Genomic DNA, 17,859 nt, shown 5'->3' on the forward strand with positions numbered 1-17,859 from the left:
TGGTGGTCCCCAAGCACAGGTCTGCTCACCTAATGTGCCCAATTAAAGCTTTGCACAGGACTGTATGGGTATGTATGGACTGTATTTAACTGGCATCTCCCTGACTCCCTTACACCTTCACTTCAGAACACTTTTTGACACAGTAGGAAAAACTTAATGATGGTTGAATTCCATTTAGCTGCCTCTGTTTCAGGGTCATGGTATTATGCTAGTTGGTTCACTGCCATAGCTTGGAACACTTAAATAAGTCAGACCCATTGATGATATTGTTTTTAACATGTGCTTTTCCTACTAAGGGTTTCATCAGCCATCCATTTACCTTGTGTTATGCTCAGAAAAAATGCCACATTTCTGACGTGGGTTGGCATCAGGATCGTACAAACTGTAAGCAGTCTATAAAAACAAGAAAGTTTGTAGTCTTGTAATGTATTTGTACTTATGACTTAAATTTACAAACATCAAGCACCAATCTTTTTGCAAACTGAGCACATCTCTTTGGTTAAAGTTTAACAAAGGTGAACTCTGAGCCACAAGTCAGCCAGAGTTGACAGGAGATCAAACTAAAACATAGACCGAATAAAGAATGGACGGCGTATCTTCACCCCTCTTAATATCCCGGTAATGGCTGTTGCAATCTTGAAATGGTGTCATCATTTTGAAAGCATTTCACCTGACTTGTACATGTTCTGTCTATAGAAGTGAGTCTGCTGTATCTGTACAAGTAGGGTTGTGTATTGGAAGAATCTGGCAACATGATACACATGATGATATAGGGGTGACGATTAAATATATTTCAATATATTACAATACTATAAACAAGGGGATATGTTACAATGTTTTTTACTGTCATGGTGTAAAGAACACACCACCATGTGCATATTTATTTATTTTTGCAAATTTGTGTAATCTGTCTGCTACATATCTTTGTAACTATTATTTAAAAATGTATACTGTGATTTTGAGAATCATTATAGTATCACATAGCATGATACTGGGTTACTAAGGTGTTTACTTAATTTAAGGACCTGAATAATCCCGCACAACTGTTTGAATATTTGGACATGTCTGCTGTGTGTACAGTGTGTGGTTGTTTATGACAGAATAAAAACAAATCATCACTGGTGTTTAATCAGTGGGCATGTCGATTTAAGGAGTGATAAAGTTAAAGGGGGAAATAAATATGAATTCACTGATTTCAAGCTGTTGGTTGCCATGGTGTTTGGTTGCTCAGGTAAACACACACACACACACACACACACACACACACACACACACAGTGTAGTAACAGGATGAAGTCTTAAGCACACAGACCAAGACTGACTACACAACGATGACAGTTAAAACAGCGTAAACTTGAGTTTAGTAAGTATGCAGCTTTATAACTCAATATGCACTCTAACTGGAGTTAGCCTGCTGGTAGTCCCGGCTAGCTACATGCTAACGAGCTAGCAGGTGGACTGAGGCACAAGTTAGCTGTGTGAAGCTGCTGCTGGCGAAGTGACTAAATAAGCAAGTGAAGCCCTAAAAAGATATTTGTGATAAACTGACGTTAGTAAGTGCCTATTTCTAGTCACTTCCACATGTCGGCAGCTAGCATGTGAGCCTCCTGTCTGTCCACGTGTTTATAAGCAGCCGGTCGGATGTAAACAAGGAAGCTCTTCAGACACAAACCCGCCCGAAAGATCACAAATGCACAGATATTAAGTCATTCTACTCAAAGCCAACCACTGTATGTGTGTTAAATGTAATGTTGGTAAGCATGAGCTCACCTCAATCCAACAAACTGGAGGTTACAGGAGTCAGAGCTGCTAGCCTGCTTTCAGTCAGAGGGAGACTGGCGAACAACTTCCGGGTTCGTCAGAGGAAAATGTGTTGGCCAACCGTGACGTTACACTCCGTCCTGCAGAGGCAGTAAATGTGGGATAATTGTTACAGTGCATTAGACTATCATGGAAGTCATTGCAGCAAGCACAAATGACCGACAGTTTATGTAAATATTGGATATTATGATATTACAGTTTAAATTGCAGGGCTGGAGTGATTTATTTTGTTTCAGGAAATCAGCTTGAGAACTACTCACGGTTTTTAGAAATGCTGAGGGCATGAGTCAGAAGACCCCCTGAAATCTACAAACCTTATCCAACAACAGAGACATTTGACCAGACACCAGAAACAGTTTACAAAGCTTACTTTTTAATTGGTTTTCAAAAGAGGTAACAGAAAAGAAGACAATCATCATCAGAAAAAAATTTTTTTTTTAAAACAGGAAGGAAACAAGGTAAAACTTTTTTTTTAAACAGACGAAAAATAAATGCATAAAATAAACGTACGCATAGCAAGTATAAGTATCACTCCTATATAAAAATAATAATAATACCAAGCAAGTATAACCAACCATTTGCTGCTGTTAAAATGTCCAATAGAAATGTCATACAAAGTAAACATCACATCACTCTTCATAGCTAAATAAGTATGACCACCCCTCACATGCACTGATAACACCTTACTGGGCAAACATCATCATCATATAGTTATCAGTCATATGGCATAATGCAAGTAGCACAAGAATTACAATAGCATAGTGTCTGACCCACCTGGCAGCACAGCCTACCTTTTTTTTTTTTTTTTAAATAATTGGGGATTCTCCTTATTTTAGTTGGATTTTTGGTGTTTTGTTTAAATAAATTTGTTCAAACTGTAACTCTATGTCAACTGTGTAACTTTAAGTTATAATAAGTTGCACTTCATGGGACTCGAATTGTTATATATACATTTTCTTATATTAGCACCACATTCATTGTGAAATCTGTGAAGTCAAGAAGTCCATTTGTGCCTATTGGTTTGGACCGAAAGATGTCGAGGTCATAATTCCTCATGGCGTCATCAGTTAATTCTAATGGAACGTGAAGATTTATGGCATAGTGAGGATATTTTCTATAATGCAAAGCAAATGTAACATAATCACTATTTGTGGCAGTGTTGTTTTAGTTGGCCAAGGGATTGGAGACGCTGTCCATATGGTCATGGCATCCCTGGTTCATCTCCCGCTGGGGTTTTCTCAACACATTTCCAATCAGCTCTCACAGATAAAATGTAAAAAAAACCATAATAATAAAAAACGTGAAAAATCATGAAAGTAGGGGATCTGAATAACAGTGTTGTTTGAACTCTACGCCTGTGGAAAATATTATCAGCTTATAATTGCACACACTCAATGTCCTCAGAGTCGACATTATTGTGACACATGTACTCTGATTATAAAATGTCATTATTGAAGTTGATGTTGAATTGTAAACTGCTTTACTTCAAAGACATCATATCTCTTTCTGCAGACAAAAGATCCAGCAGGGCCCGACACTGTTTCTCACTGCATGGACTATTGTCAGTCTGATGGATGCGAGGCATTTTCTTCCTCTTCCTCAATAAGGCACAAATATTAACTATGAAATGTCAGAAAAAATGTGCATGTGCACACTGGGTGTGTGCATGCATGTGAGAGTGACTAGTATGGACCTTCAGGCTTGTGCTATTATTACATGTTGATGGGAATGTAAATCTATATGTAAATGTAATTCAACAGACTGGCTATCGCCATCAGTCATATTTATAACACGTAGAATACAGCAAAATTATGCCATCCTGGCTCTCAGGAAGACTGTGTAACATTAACATCCATCTTTTCCTCCATTCCATATCATGCAAATAATTGTGAAGTCTGTAAATGCAACTATAGGCATCGCCATCATAATAATAGTGAGCGAATGGCGTTATGATAGAGAATCAGAGGGTGAATGCCATCTGATTCCAGAGGTTTCTCCATGCGTGTCAACACAGGAAAGGCCATCACTGAGTTGGATTGTTTCCTTCCAAAGGTTAGGCTGCACCTCATGTCTCAACACTATCACCTCTTTTAGCCCATGTATACATCTGACACACACACACACACACACACACACACACACACACACACACACACACACACACACACTTAATATCCTGCATCTGTTTTGTTTTTGGGAAGTGCATATGGGGGCCCTCTGACTCCTCTGCTCCCCATATCTCGGTAAATTGGATGCAGGTTCAGGATGCCTCACTGCCTCAGTGAAATTGTGATGTGGCTGCCTGATTTTGGGTCCCATGCATTTGACAGTATTTACTATTATTATTTTAAAAAAGGTAGAGGAGATGGGGGTGAAAGGAGGCATCTGGTTCAGCGGTTCATCTCTGAGCGTCCAGACCACTGGTGTGTTGAAGATGGATGGAGTGTCCTGGACAGGGATTTAAAGTCCCCCCGATTTCCAATCACACATTCCAGAGGGATGGTTCTGCCTGATGAATGATCTTTATTGAGGAGAAGGAGTTAAAAGAAGCATGTCATTGCTCTCATTTGATGGTGTTTGTATGTGCCATGGTGGCTCCTACTTTCATTTGGCGCCAGGCGCTGCAGCCAACACTTTCAATAGAGTGGTTTATCAAAACGGGATTCTCGTCAGCTGCCTCAGTCTATTGGCAATATTCTGCAACTGATGGTCATTTGTGTACAAATGTACTTGTCTAAAAATGCCCCAACTGTGTCTTCAACCCTGCTATTGCTTGGATTTAGTCTGTTTAAAGAAACTCTCATGACAGGATTATACAGAAATTGTGCTAAAATTCAGATTGTTTTATGTGGTTTTATGTGCTTCTTGAGAAATGGCCAGTGGCGGCTGGTGAAAATTAGTCTAGGTGGGGCTGTGCTGTGCCATACATACATAGTTTTTAACAACCATCCCACTTCACACAAACTGCAGGATACCAGTGCTTTGTGAACAAGTGTTATTTAATACCAAGCAAAAAACAGATAATGTAATAATGCACAAACATATACATACACAGCCACATACTGCTGAAAATCTTAGACCAAAAAAATTTAATCATGGAGAAAATAGTACAAATTTTAAAAAAAGTTAGCTGCAGCCCTAGAAATAACTCGTAAGTGACTGAAAAACAAGTGTAGCATCTGCTCAGATGCAGACTCCAACTGTAACTGGTTGCATTAGCTTGTTTCAGTTCTGTAGTGTGAAAAAAAATATCTGCTTCCTCTTCTGCTGTTGGCGCAGGCTTCCTTGTTACTGTATGTATGTAAATACAACCAGCCAGCCTGTATCAAAGAAGCCAGGCAGGAGGAATTCCCTCCATAAGAAAAAAAAAAGGCTCGCCCTGGATCAGCGCTTCTGAACAAAAATAGCTCCCATGCATCACCCATATGGGGCCCTCTGTGCTGGGGCCATTCACATACAGCGGATGTACAGCATGTGTGAACCTAAAGCCCCATCTCTAGCGTGTTTCTTTCACTGCATCACACAGACTCTGTTGTGTCACTACAGTGAAAGTTTCATATTTTCAATCACACTTACATTAGTGTTATTTTCATTAATTCATAGATATCACAGCATCAAATAGCTTCGCGGGACAAGAAACGGTTGGTGTATTAGAGAGATTCAGTAGATTCTGGAGTTAATATGCCAAGTAGAGCATGTACTAATCAGTGGCAAAGCTCATGCAGGAAGAAACAAATGATAAAACACAGCCGGAGGGGAAAGATGACTCAGAGGGGCAGAGGCTGATATTTTGTATGTATGCGTGTAACAGAATGTTTCTTTAGTTTCTCAGTCATTTTATAACATTGACATTTTAGTGGGCCCTCTCTCTGGAGCCATTTTCAGACATGTGACAGTAATATTGTTTGGCCCCTTTCATACCACTGGCTTTGACTCTGAATTACCATACAATGATGGAGAACAAGGATTCACATGCTGCTGTTGATGCACTTTTAAAAGTTTTTATTGATTTATTTTTGATGTACCAGTATTGTCAATAACTGTGATATATTAAAAAAAAAAAGGAAACTCTGATATAATGTTAATGATGCACATGATTATATTGTGTAAATAAAAGCAGACTATCAGATTGGTTAGTTGTCAGTCTGTAGCCTCACAAACAACTCTCTGTCCCCTGCTCTGGAAAAATGATTTTGTTTGAGTAGACATATATGCATTAATATCTGACGTTTATCTGTTTGCTTCTATTCAATATAACTGTTTTTGTACGCTTTTGTACAGTTATGGTTACAGACGCTCTCTTCACTTCCCTACCCTTGTGTTTTGAGTTTAATTAATATGCCGAAAAAGACATAAAATGCCCTATTAGATACAGTGGTATAAAGTAAAGGGCTAACTGCATGGCTGAGGTCTGAAACCAGTGTGTCAAAAAAATCTGAGGGGCCACAAGTTAATTAAGTTATTACAAAGAAAAATACTCCTGTTATGACAGAATTAAAGTATCTTTTTTCTTGTGACATACTGGATACTTTAGGCCTGTACAATGCTTGGGATGGGGTTGGAAGATATGGATAAAATTACATTTTATTTAGAAACAGTTTATGAATAAGTATTCAGAAATGTCTTGCATTGTCTAATCCACCAAATAAAACATCTGACAAATCAATACACTTCAACAAATTGATGCAAAAATTAAAACAACCACACAAAACCAATATTTCCATTAAACAGTCTTGTTAATTGATACGCATCACTGCCCACAGTTAGTAGTGGAATATAACTAAGTACATTTATTCAAGTACTGAATTTTATACACAGCATCTAAACTTTTTTGAATATTGTCTGTACTTGTACTTTTTTGATTAGTAGTATTATTTCTATTTTATGCTACTTTATACTTCTACTCCACTACATCTCTGAGGCAAATATCGTACCTTTTTACTTTGTTACTTAGTTTATTTTTACTTTGTATTAATAATCTAAATTAACAAATAGGTTATAATATATAATTATGGGTTATGCCACCCAGTAGTGTATAAAGTAATTACAATTAGCTCCACCTTTAACAACTGCAACATTAAAGTGATGTACACATAAATGCATCAATAATTATATTTCAAAAATATAATTATTCTGAATTAAACCATTCTGCATAACAGGTAATTTTAACTTTAGTACTATAAGTATATTCTGAAGCTCATACCTTTGTCATACCCTTTTTTTAAATCCAGGACTTTTACTTATTACAGAGCGCTTTTGCATTTAAATATTGCAACTTTTACTCTAGTAAAAAATCTGCTCATCCAGCACTGACCACAACATCTGGGCAGCTGAAAAGTTTATATTGTCTGATGGTATATATCATCCTAATGCTAAACTCGACTTCAAATTAAACACTTTAAGAGGGAAAATCACTCTTTGTTGAACTGCTCTCAACTCGTGAGCCATATCCACCTGTGATGAGGGGCCACAAGAGCCTCATTTTAAGGGATCACATGCCAAAACAGTTGGGAACCATCGTCTCAGAGCCCTGCAGGAAACCAGGATACTTGGTCCGTTTCTTTGTGGTCATTTGGGACAAGTGCTTAAAAATCTTTGTTGTTGGCCCTGTTGGGAGTGTCTGACAGTCACACTTTCAAATTAAATGAATTGCCAGGAGTCCAGGTGAAATCCCCTGCCACACACAAACACACACACACTCGAAGAAACACTTTATGTGAAGCTCAGTGATCAACAGTCTGTCAGTGCTTTCAGCAGGAAAAGGCTAGAACAAGAGAACAAGCCTGACAACACCTTTTCAGACCGGACCAAGTGACTTGTGTCTATGGGGATTAAATTTGTGAACAGAAGCTCTATACACTCACACTCTTACACACACACTCACACACACACACACACCACACTCACAAAGTCCCACATACACACCCCACATCGCCACACGATGCCACAACACCTCTTTCTCAGCTGCGGGTATAAAACCACATTGACAGGAGCCTTGTCCTCTCTTGTCGAATCGTCACGCTGAAATGTTTACCTTTACATACAAATGGCCTGGTGTCATGTTGTGTCACATAATGTTTCATGGACAAATAATGTGTCCCATTTCTCAATCCGCCCTGCAGCCCTTAAGCCCCCTTCTAGCCTCTATAGTCACAGCAACACCCAGGCACTACAGCTGCAAGAAAAGGAACCTTGTGTCACCACAGTGAAGTGCCACTCTGAATTAAATCCCAGGGATATAGAGGTAAGCTCAATCAGCACTGCGGCTCCGGGTGTTTTCGGGGAAAGCGATGGTAAACACATGAGCACCAGAGGCATGTTGTTATCAGAGTGTGTTAGTGTAGGTTTCTCTGTGTTAGTGGACAAAAATGTGAGACAAAGTTGGATCAAAAGTGGTTTTATGGCAGAGCTAAAGGAGTATTGTTCGGGCCATGTATGATTTGCTTCAAGAATCAAAGTTAGGAGCACTAAAATGTTGAATTGGACCTCCTGGCAGGGTAAGTAAGTTAGGAAATAATGGTTTTATCATGTAGTATCTTTTACAATAAAAGCATTTATAGCACAGGATATGAAACTGACGGGACAGAGCCCCAAAATAGAATCAACAAAACAGAAATACCAATTTAAAAAAAAGCAAAATATTAGTTATGAAAAGAGTTGAAAATATTGATGAGTCTTGTGAGATTATAAAAAAGAGATGGAAATTATTCTAAGGTTTAGTGGTAAAGCAAGCATGCATGTCCTCCCTTTATTTTAAGCAAAGCAGTGGAAACATTAGTGTAGAGGGGCAGCAGAGCTACTGTAAATGAGATATAATGAAATAATATCTAACCATGATGCAAAACCAAGATTTTCTAGTAAAAGTCTGATCAAATATGAAAATGTGGTTAAGACAGGTAAAATGAAAATTTACCAATGTACCAAATCAGCTGTTTAAAAAGTTTATGAGCAGTGACGCAGTACAGATTAGTGTGTACTGTACAATTTTGAGGTACTTTTACTTTACTTTTCTGTTTCTACTGCTCTGGTACAATTCAGAGGTAAATACTGAACTTTCAACTGCATCACATTTAACCATATAAAAAAGCAAATATTGTTGCAGATAAAACACTAGAAGGTAGGTAAAGTTAGTCCACTTTGACGCCACTGAACATTACATATCAATGCATGTCAATCTCAGTAATAAAAATCCAATGTTTTTTTTATTATCCTATAACATATATATCATAATAATACACATCATAATGAAATTAGTATTTTTTAGTTTTAATGATTTAAGTAGATTTTGCTGATGAAACATGGTACTTTTAAAGTAAGATTTTGAAGGCAGGACCTTTGATTTTAATTAAATATATTTTCATTGCGTTACTTCTACTTTTGCTTCCACAAATGTCACGCAGATGTAATTCTTCATTAACACATTAAATTCATTGTGTCTCTTCAACAGGCCTTTAAACTATCTGTCCCTGCAGTTTAATGTAGACGGTGCAGGGCTGAGAGCCAAACAGTCCCTGAGAGACAGAGAGCGTCCCCTCCTGTGTTTACGTGTTTACTTATTGTTCTAATCGTCCCTTTGGTTCTTCTTCCTCGCGCTTTAATGCGATTCTTTCCGGTTCCGCTCGGTCAGAGCGCGGGTCACCGATCCAACTACTCCCCCCTCAAATTAATTACATTAATTAGCAGGCGGCTGAAAAACAAACAAGTCATGATTAATATCGAAACTATGGCGAATTCTTTGAGGAGATCCTGTTCAGGCAAACCGAAAGAGGAGCGACACCTCCCTGAGGCTGCACGAGACTAATGACAGAGAAACTATTCAACGCAAAAAACAATAAAAACATATAGAATTACATATATTATAAAGAAATTCAGACATGAAAAAATTAAATATATTATAATCCAGGTAATTATCTAAAAATGGACAACAAATAAACAATGTGATGTTGTTGAACACATTTCTATATATAATGTGACATGACGACTGACATAATAATAATAATAATAATAATAAGATAATGTAATAATAACAACACAATTAATGATACTATTACACTGTCTATTAGCAATAATATAAGTTTTATTAAAACTATCACTACTGTGAAATATTTCTGAATTTCGTGTTGTTCATGTAAAAAAACAAAAAAGGTCTAAAATTCACATTTACTCCATTTAATTATCAAGAAACGCTCTATTAAAATAGGCTTTAATAAAATTATTTTTATAGTTATACATATCATTTAATTATTAAGACATATGTTCTTCCTTCCTGTCCTTCAGTGAATAGTTTGGCAACAGTATCCAACACTAAATCGTGCAGAATGTAGAATATCACAACTAGAAGTGTTGGAATAGCTCAATGGTAGATAATTGTACAGTCTTTTATGTGAGCTCGCACGTTTAGGAAATGCACTGAATAATCCGCTGCCATGGCCATGCATACAGATTCAACTTTTGGGCCTGTAAAAAAGATAAGAACGAGGCAAGTCTGCAGAGGATTCAAGATCTTTTCCCCCAATAGGAACAGAACAGAGAGTTAGTATAGGCTGTAATAACTCTGGCCTATAGATATATGACTCTGAAAAGCATGATATCAGTAGTTGAATAGACTACATTAAAGCAGGAGGTTATAAGTGATAAATATGACTCTTTTATAAAAAGTAGATTTTAAACTACTCACTTATCCTACATTTCTATTTGTGGACATTTAACCAACCTATATAAATCAGTTTCACTTATACTCCCTCCCATAGCTGCATCTTCGCCTGCTGTTTAAGTGGAAGCCTGAATGATTATTTTGCTGATATCAGTAGCCTATATAATTGATTTATCGGTGTCTGTGTCTCTGGCTGAAGGTCAGAGCTGGACCTGCTTTATGTCTCCCGCCATCCCATGCAAACATTAGTATTTATGTTTTGATGCTGTGGGCGCGAGCCGAAGGTCAGGGTCGTAGTGTTGCAGCGCGAGGCGACAAGCAGAGCAAAATGGGTCGCTGTCTAGCGCTTTGTTCCGCACTCAATTGTCTCGGGGCTGCGCTGAACCCTGAGACCTGCAGCTGTCTGAGGACAGAAACGGAAGTTTGACACCGAGTAAAGAGACCATAGACTGTATGAAAGAGACACGGCTAGAAACTATTAAAAAAATATCTAATTTAAGTCTTAAAATCTTCTTTTCTTACAGCTTTAGTTAGTCTGTCTGTGATGAAATATTTCGCATTTTTCTTATTGGTGTTTTCATTGACAGACTGAGGTGAAGAGCAGTGGCCTCTCCGTTTTACCTGTGCAGTAAATTATTCTTTTTTAAACTTGACTTAATGTATACATATTTTAAACTGGTATGTTAACTCCTGTCAAGAAAACAAAGAGATATTTTGGGGTTGTGTCACAAAAGAAAGCTCTTACTTCCGGTTCATGCTCGAACCTGGTGGAAATGTAGCTGGACGCACTCATGCCTTATAACTTATAATTCTCCCCCAACGAGACACTTCCGCTTTACTTTCAGCTTTTGTCTTAAACTGTGAAATGCAAATATTCACATAATAACCTACCGTGGGGTTTCCCAGTTTGCATTTTGTCAAATTTCTTACAATGGGGAAATGTGATATTGTTAAATTTATTTTATTTAGATTTATTTTTATGGGAAAGATATTTTTTGTGAAATTCTCTATTTTGAAGGGGCTTACCTTGTTTGTTTGTTTTTGTTGTGTTTTTGTGTGTGCAAAAGAGGCCGCCAGATACACAGTGAACTCTAAACTGGCTATTTAACTAATAACTAATAAACTAATAAAATGGAAGAGCCGAAGAAGAGCACACATGTTCAGGAAATCGTGTCATTGTTCCGCCAGAGTAGAAAGTTCTCCATGACAACGAGACAAAATAGCGAAGTATCATTATGAGTGGACATTTTCAGTTGGCATATTAATATTTAGATGACTTGTTAGTTCACAGGTGTGTGCGCGAACAATCGTAAGGACCGGAACTATTAGTTTTGTAAAAAAGAATAATAAAAATAAATAAATAAAAAACACTTTGCTCAAGCACATGCAGAAGAAGAGTGCACCCTCCAACAGCAGAGCGGTGAAGTTGAAGGTGTAACCTTGTGCATTGCACTTGCTTCACAGTCTTCCAGAAGGTGCGTAATGCGCAAAGAGCACCATGCGTAACAGGTGCACGCCGGCAGAGGAGGTGAGAAGTTTGAAGAAACTCTCGTAGACTCTGTATGGAAGTTGCTGAAAGCACACTGTACATTAATAGGCCACACTTTGTTCACAAGCTAATCAAAACAGAGGAAAACCCTGCAGTGGCATTACGCACACCACTTACAGCTACCTGCCTTCATCTTGTGTCCCAGAGGAAATGAATGTAACATAAAAGAGGGGGAGAGCGAGAGAAAGACAGAGAGAGGGAAAGAGGGGCGGGGGCGGGAAAGTTTAGTAAAGTGGAACTTGGTAACAGATGCGAGTGAGGGGGGCGCGGCCCTGCAGGGGAGGGTGGAGGCTCCATGTTGTGTGTATGTATGCCTGTCCGTGCGCTTGCGCGCGTGTTAATTCGTGCACATGAACGTGTTTGTGTGGGCAAGCTCGTGCGGGAAAAGGACAGGACATGAGCGCACATTGAGAGAGCGGCTCTTTTACTCGGCGTGATCATTTCACGCTTCCCCCCGAAGCCTTTTTTCCACCTAAAGCGTTTAGTTGCAGCTGACTGAGCACTTGCAGGGAGTGCAATAGGGAGCGGAAGGGTCGAATTATTTCAACCTACAACTCGCCCCAAAAGTACTGGAAAGAAAAAAAGAGAGGGAGAGAAGAAAACAGTGCCAGAGAGTGAGAGAGAGAGAGAGAGCGAGAAAGGGAGAGAGGGAGAGGGGGGAGAGAGAGAGGGAGAGGGGGACACTGGAAAAAAGTTTTTGTTCTTTTCCTTTTTTTTCTCCTCTCATCGCCTCCCCCTGTTCTACCCGGGGAACATGGACCAGGGGCCCAAGAGTCCTGCACTGCGGCTGGGGAGAGCAGGTAGGGGCGCACCGGCTCACTCGAGCTTCATTTCACTTTATGAACAGTTGAACTTGTGTTTTTTCACAAGTGAACACGTTTTGGTGTTGTTTGTCAGCTTATTAATTCATTTATTTATTTTTTTGCTAATGCAAAACTTTTTAATAGAAGTTGTGGAAGTTGTTTGTGGCAATGTAAGTTATTTTTTAACTTTTGTATGGTGTCCTGAGTTATTAGAAGTATGGCAAAGTGTTCCGAAGTGGTTCTGTATGGCAAAAAATACAGGGAAACTGGAAAATTAACTTATTATTTAAGTAACAGAGCTGTCTGTACACGTATGAAAATGTTTTATCTCAAGTTTGTGACTTTTGTTCGTTTATATGAAACTTTTGGAGTTATCATGAGTAGGCAAGGAAGTTTTTGATGCCTTAAAGAAATCTTAGACTTTAAAAAGAAAGAGACAAATATGTCCGGAGACTTTTACATTTTGCAATTTAGATTTGTGTATGGTTTAAAATGTGATTTTGATGGTTTTGTTTAATAATGTTATTTCTTAAATTCACAAGTTTGGCATGTAGCTGGTAGAGAAACAAAAGTGGCTGAACTCGTTGGTTTGGGTTGCATCAGGTCACCTCCACGTGTCGGTCTGTGCACCATCACCTGCGAGAGGTGCACTGATGCGTCTTTGTCATAAAAAGCACTGGATTGTGATTTGTGAGTGTGTGTGTGTGTGTGTGTGTGTGTGTGTGTGTGTGTGTGTGTGTGTGTCTGTGTGTGTGTGTGTGTGTGTTTGTTTGGCACGGATACACAGTTGTGCGTCACATATATATTACATTCAGTTCAATCATCTTTTTAAAAATGTTGGTTATTAGGTCAGTTTGAGAATTAAAAGTGTGTAGATTCCTGCTCCAAAAGTTAAAGTTGCAGTCTGAAATAGCTGTACAGCAGTCTGGGTTTGGCTTTTTGCTGCGTGGCTCCATGACTTCATTCAACAGGTTCATCTCGTACAGGCCTATTCATAAAACAGCGGGGTCTGGTACAGCAATGGATCAGGCCATCGACCTTGTTATGGCACCCAATGGATATCACATCATTTCATATTGCTGCCCGCTGTGTCTGCATTGATAAAACGTCGTTTGTCATTAAGAAACGGTGGGCAGGTGATTCTCTCTGAGAGGGCAATGTGCTACGTGGAAAACATTTACTCCACAAAAATCTGCTTCACTGATGCTCCTGTTACTAAGAATATAGCAATGCAGTGGGTGCGTTAAACAACATTTTTATTGAGATGTAGGCTGCATTTAGTATTGTTTTTCATTTTAATTCTCACAATAAAGTGTTTCCGATTTCGACATGTTCTCTCATAATAGAAATAAATGAGCTCGTGCCCGGCCTTCTATGGAAATTTGGCACCAAATAATGCCTATGGTGTGTAAGACAAATAATGCCCCCTTTGCAGTCTTTTGTGGAGTGGGCCTTGCCCCTGGTAAACGGTGAAAGCAATGGGATTTGCAGCAATTGGATAATAACCTTTTAACCACTGAGGAAATCAGAGTTTAAAGGAGGCCCTCCCCTGTTGCTGTGTAAAGTCTTAAGGGCCCAGGGCCTATACCTACAGCCTCTCCATTTCCTCTCACTTTAAGATACGTGCTCGGGGTACAAAGGAGAATCCGCGAGAATGAACGTGGATCTAATGAGACCCCCCTTCCTTTTCTCCTCCCGCCCTGTAGGTTGGCCGTGCGTAAAAGCGCGCACCGGCCGGCTCTTTCCAATCCGCCATTTCAGTCCCAGTCTGTCTGGTGACAAGTGGCTGACGTGAAATTATTATTTTACTAATGAGAAAAAATATTATTATCTACCCTGGTGTAATAGAAATCTTTGATCACCCTATGATTTTAATATATGCCACCTTTCGTACCACCTTTTTCCTCTCCAATACAACAACACACACACACAATTCGATACCCTGACTCTATATATGGTCAGATTCTCGCCGAGAGAGACCATTTTTGTGCTCTCGTCCCTGACACTTTTTGACCGAACAATAAGACGCCCTCCTGGCTATTTAAGCTTCAAATTTATATATTATTTCAATTTTGAACATTTGATTCTCAGCCTAAACGACAAACGCGTGGAATTACAGTCTGTGCGAAGAAAAGGCCAGATAAGCTTTGAGAAAAGCTGCGATAGAGAGAGGTGGAGGACTGAGGGGAGGGAGGGGAGAAAGAAAGAGAGAGATGACCTCACATGGCATAGCCTACTTTCGTTTTGACCTCAAGTGCCCCATGCATCATAACACAGGAAGAGATATGACGGCCAGCAGGGCCTCCACCTGACAGGTGACAGGCTGCTCTTTTTGCATTATCATCGAGCCAAATGATTACAAATGGGTCCAGTTGATGAGGCCTGTGAGCGCGAGACGCAGTGATTTACCTGCTCGGTACACAGTCGAGTTCCACCTCGGGAAGTCCAGGACGGTTCACTCTCTCCAGTCCATATATTTTATTTATTAGTGATGACTTTTTATATTTTATAAGCAAATGAAAACTTAAGAAGAGATACGGGAGCTTTCTCATTATGTTTACAGTCAGCGGGCGTGTAATAAACGAGCTGGTGGAGTTAACATGCGCTATTAATTTTTCATTGCTTTTTCGTTTCGAGGCTCGGGCGCAAAAAGCAAAACAGCCGAAGCTTTCATGGTGGATGGAGGGAAGGGAAGGAGAGAAAGAGGGTAACACTTAAACAACAACATTGCCTCCAATTTGCCTCCAAATGATTATCACAAGTCAACCACATTCTTACTAATGTTTAAAAAAGTCTTCCTCCACCTCCTCCTCCCTCCCATCCTCCTGTTTCCAACACTGGAGAGGTAATGAAATATGGTAATGGCTTTGGACCCCCGGATTAAAGTCGTCCTACCCTGATGGAAGTTTTCTCCAAATTTCCAACCCTAAAGCAACAACAATTTGTATACATGATTGATTGTGTTTGGATTTTTTAATTGCTTATGTATTTAATTTGCAAATCGGAGAGACAAGGGCGGCGGCTGCAGTTTACTTCTGTGGGGAGAAAAGCGCTCGTGTCTATATCTCAACAAATAAAAACAGACTCTGGCTGCAGAGCACAATGGAAACTAAAAAAAAGAAAGAAAGGGGGGGGAAAAAGGAAAAATATGCTGTTGTGTCCGTGTTTGGAGACATCTGGAGCCAAATACTCTGCCAATGCAAATAATAATAATGATTAAAAATAAATAAATAAAGTAAATAAATAAATATTTATCTGAAAAAAGAAAGTGACACAAAAAGTAAAAAGTGTAAATATAAGAAATTGTATATTGTTGCATATATATATATATATATATATATATATATATATATATATATATATATATATACCAAAAGATTTGCCACAATTTTCTCGCAGCAGTGTCTCATTGTTTAGATTCGCCTGTTTTTTGCTGCTTTCGTTGATTTGGGGCCTAAATGTGGCCCTGGTTTTTGGTGCATGATCCAAGTCAAAATATCTCATTTTAAAATTATTACATTTCCTCTATTTGTATTTTATCTTTTCTTTTTTTTTTGTTATTAAAAAACAAAGAACCAAGATGATTTGCTGTCTGTCAGATTTGTACGAGGCCCTGATTCATGAATACTCAGTGAAGAGATGTGAAATATGAATGAGGATTAGTGCGTACTTTACTGTCAGTGGATTATAAAGCGGGGCCGTGGAATCAATGAAGGTTTATGAAACAATATTTAGGGTTAGGGAAACAGATTTATTTAACAGACAAAAATCACAGATAAAGTGATGCCATATAAACATGCATTCATGTATAGGCCTGCATCATTTACATTCGAGCTCAGTTTAGGGCCCCTTTCCACTGCATGGAGACTCTTTAAGTTAAGGTGTTGATTGTAAAGTTCCTGTATGTCTTGTATGCGCGTGTGTATATCTGTGTGCACGCGCGTGTGCGCACGGGCACATTGCCCAAGGTTGAACGCCCCCTTGTGGTTCATCCTGCACAGTAAAGAAGCCTCCGACAGACAGCAAAACCAAAGAAACCTCCCACTTTTTTGTCATGATTTAAAAATGAATTCAAGAACTGAAAAAAAAATGTTTATTTTAATGCGTGAAACCTGAGTGTTCAAGCGTACATGCACGTTGTGCAAGGAGGCCAGAAACCAATAATTCAAAGCAAAAAAAAATCTACAAATTAAAAAGACAGAAATTAAATAAACTCAATAATATCATACATTGACCTTTTCAGCATCAGATGCATCGCCTTGAGGTACATCAAGCATGTAAGTCCTTTGAGGAAAAACATGAAAACTATAAGAATAAGGTAAAGACTGTTATTGTTCATTAGTGAGTCACTTTAATGACCCTAAATAATATTCCAGAAGTCTTTAATGGTATTATTATGTCTTCCCTGTATATTAAAGCTCCAAATGTGTGTAACGCGTGCAGTGTAAATACCCAGGACCTGAAATGATTAAATGTCTAGAAACAGGAAAAAGGGAAATAACACTTTTTTAATTTGGCTCATGCTTTAGGCTATTTGTGTGTTTAATATTACAGGGGCGAGGCTTAGATATGCCCTCTCAAATCAGGTGGGACGAACATGTAATGAATCTCTCTCTCTCTCTCTCTTCCTCTCTCAGTTTGGAGTTCGCCAATTGCATTTCATTAAAAAAAACGACATCCGTTTGGATCCACAATCAATTAGGTAATGAGCGAGGATGCATGTTTCATATGTTTCCTCCTCACTTCTCCCCAAGCTAAACATTTATAACACTGTGTTGAAAGAAGGGAATTATGCAGGACAGATTGTTTTCCTAACACTTGACAGCTCTCACTCCTGTAGGCCTGCATGCTGACTGTTAGAGGAGCACAAAGCTGCAGGTTTTGGAGGGAACTTAAATGTGTTTGTGCGCCTTTAAAAGCTTCCACCATGTCTTCTTCTGTCCCCTGTTCCCCTTTTATTCCTATAATACAGAAAAGAAGCACAATTCCTGTTTGAGTTCATGAGCATTCCCTCATTTATAAAGCCTTGCTGCA

General features: G+C 38.9%; 1 protein-coding gene across 1 annotated transcript in view; it reads right to left on the reverse strand.

The window, feature by feature from the left end:
* Positions 1-17,859, reverse strand: part of zcchc7 (zinc finger, CCHC domain containing 7) — a 113,854-nt gene that overhangs the window by 55,351 nt on the left and 40,644 nt on the right. The window contains exon 2 of the mRNA XM_059338165.1: positions 1,770-1,900. The gene's annotated coding sequence lies outside the window, so the exon portion shown is untranslated. The remainder of the gene's footprint in view (positions 1-1,769; positions 1,901-17,859) is intronic.

Source organism: Centropristis striata, chromosome 1, assembly GCF_030273125.1.
Source record: "Centropristis striata isolate RG_2023a ecotype Rhode Island chromosome 1, C.striata_1.0, whole genome shotgun sequence".
NCBI lineage: Eukaryota > Metazoa > Chordata > Actinopteri > Perciformes > Serranidae > Centropristis > Centropristis striata.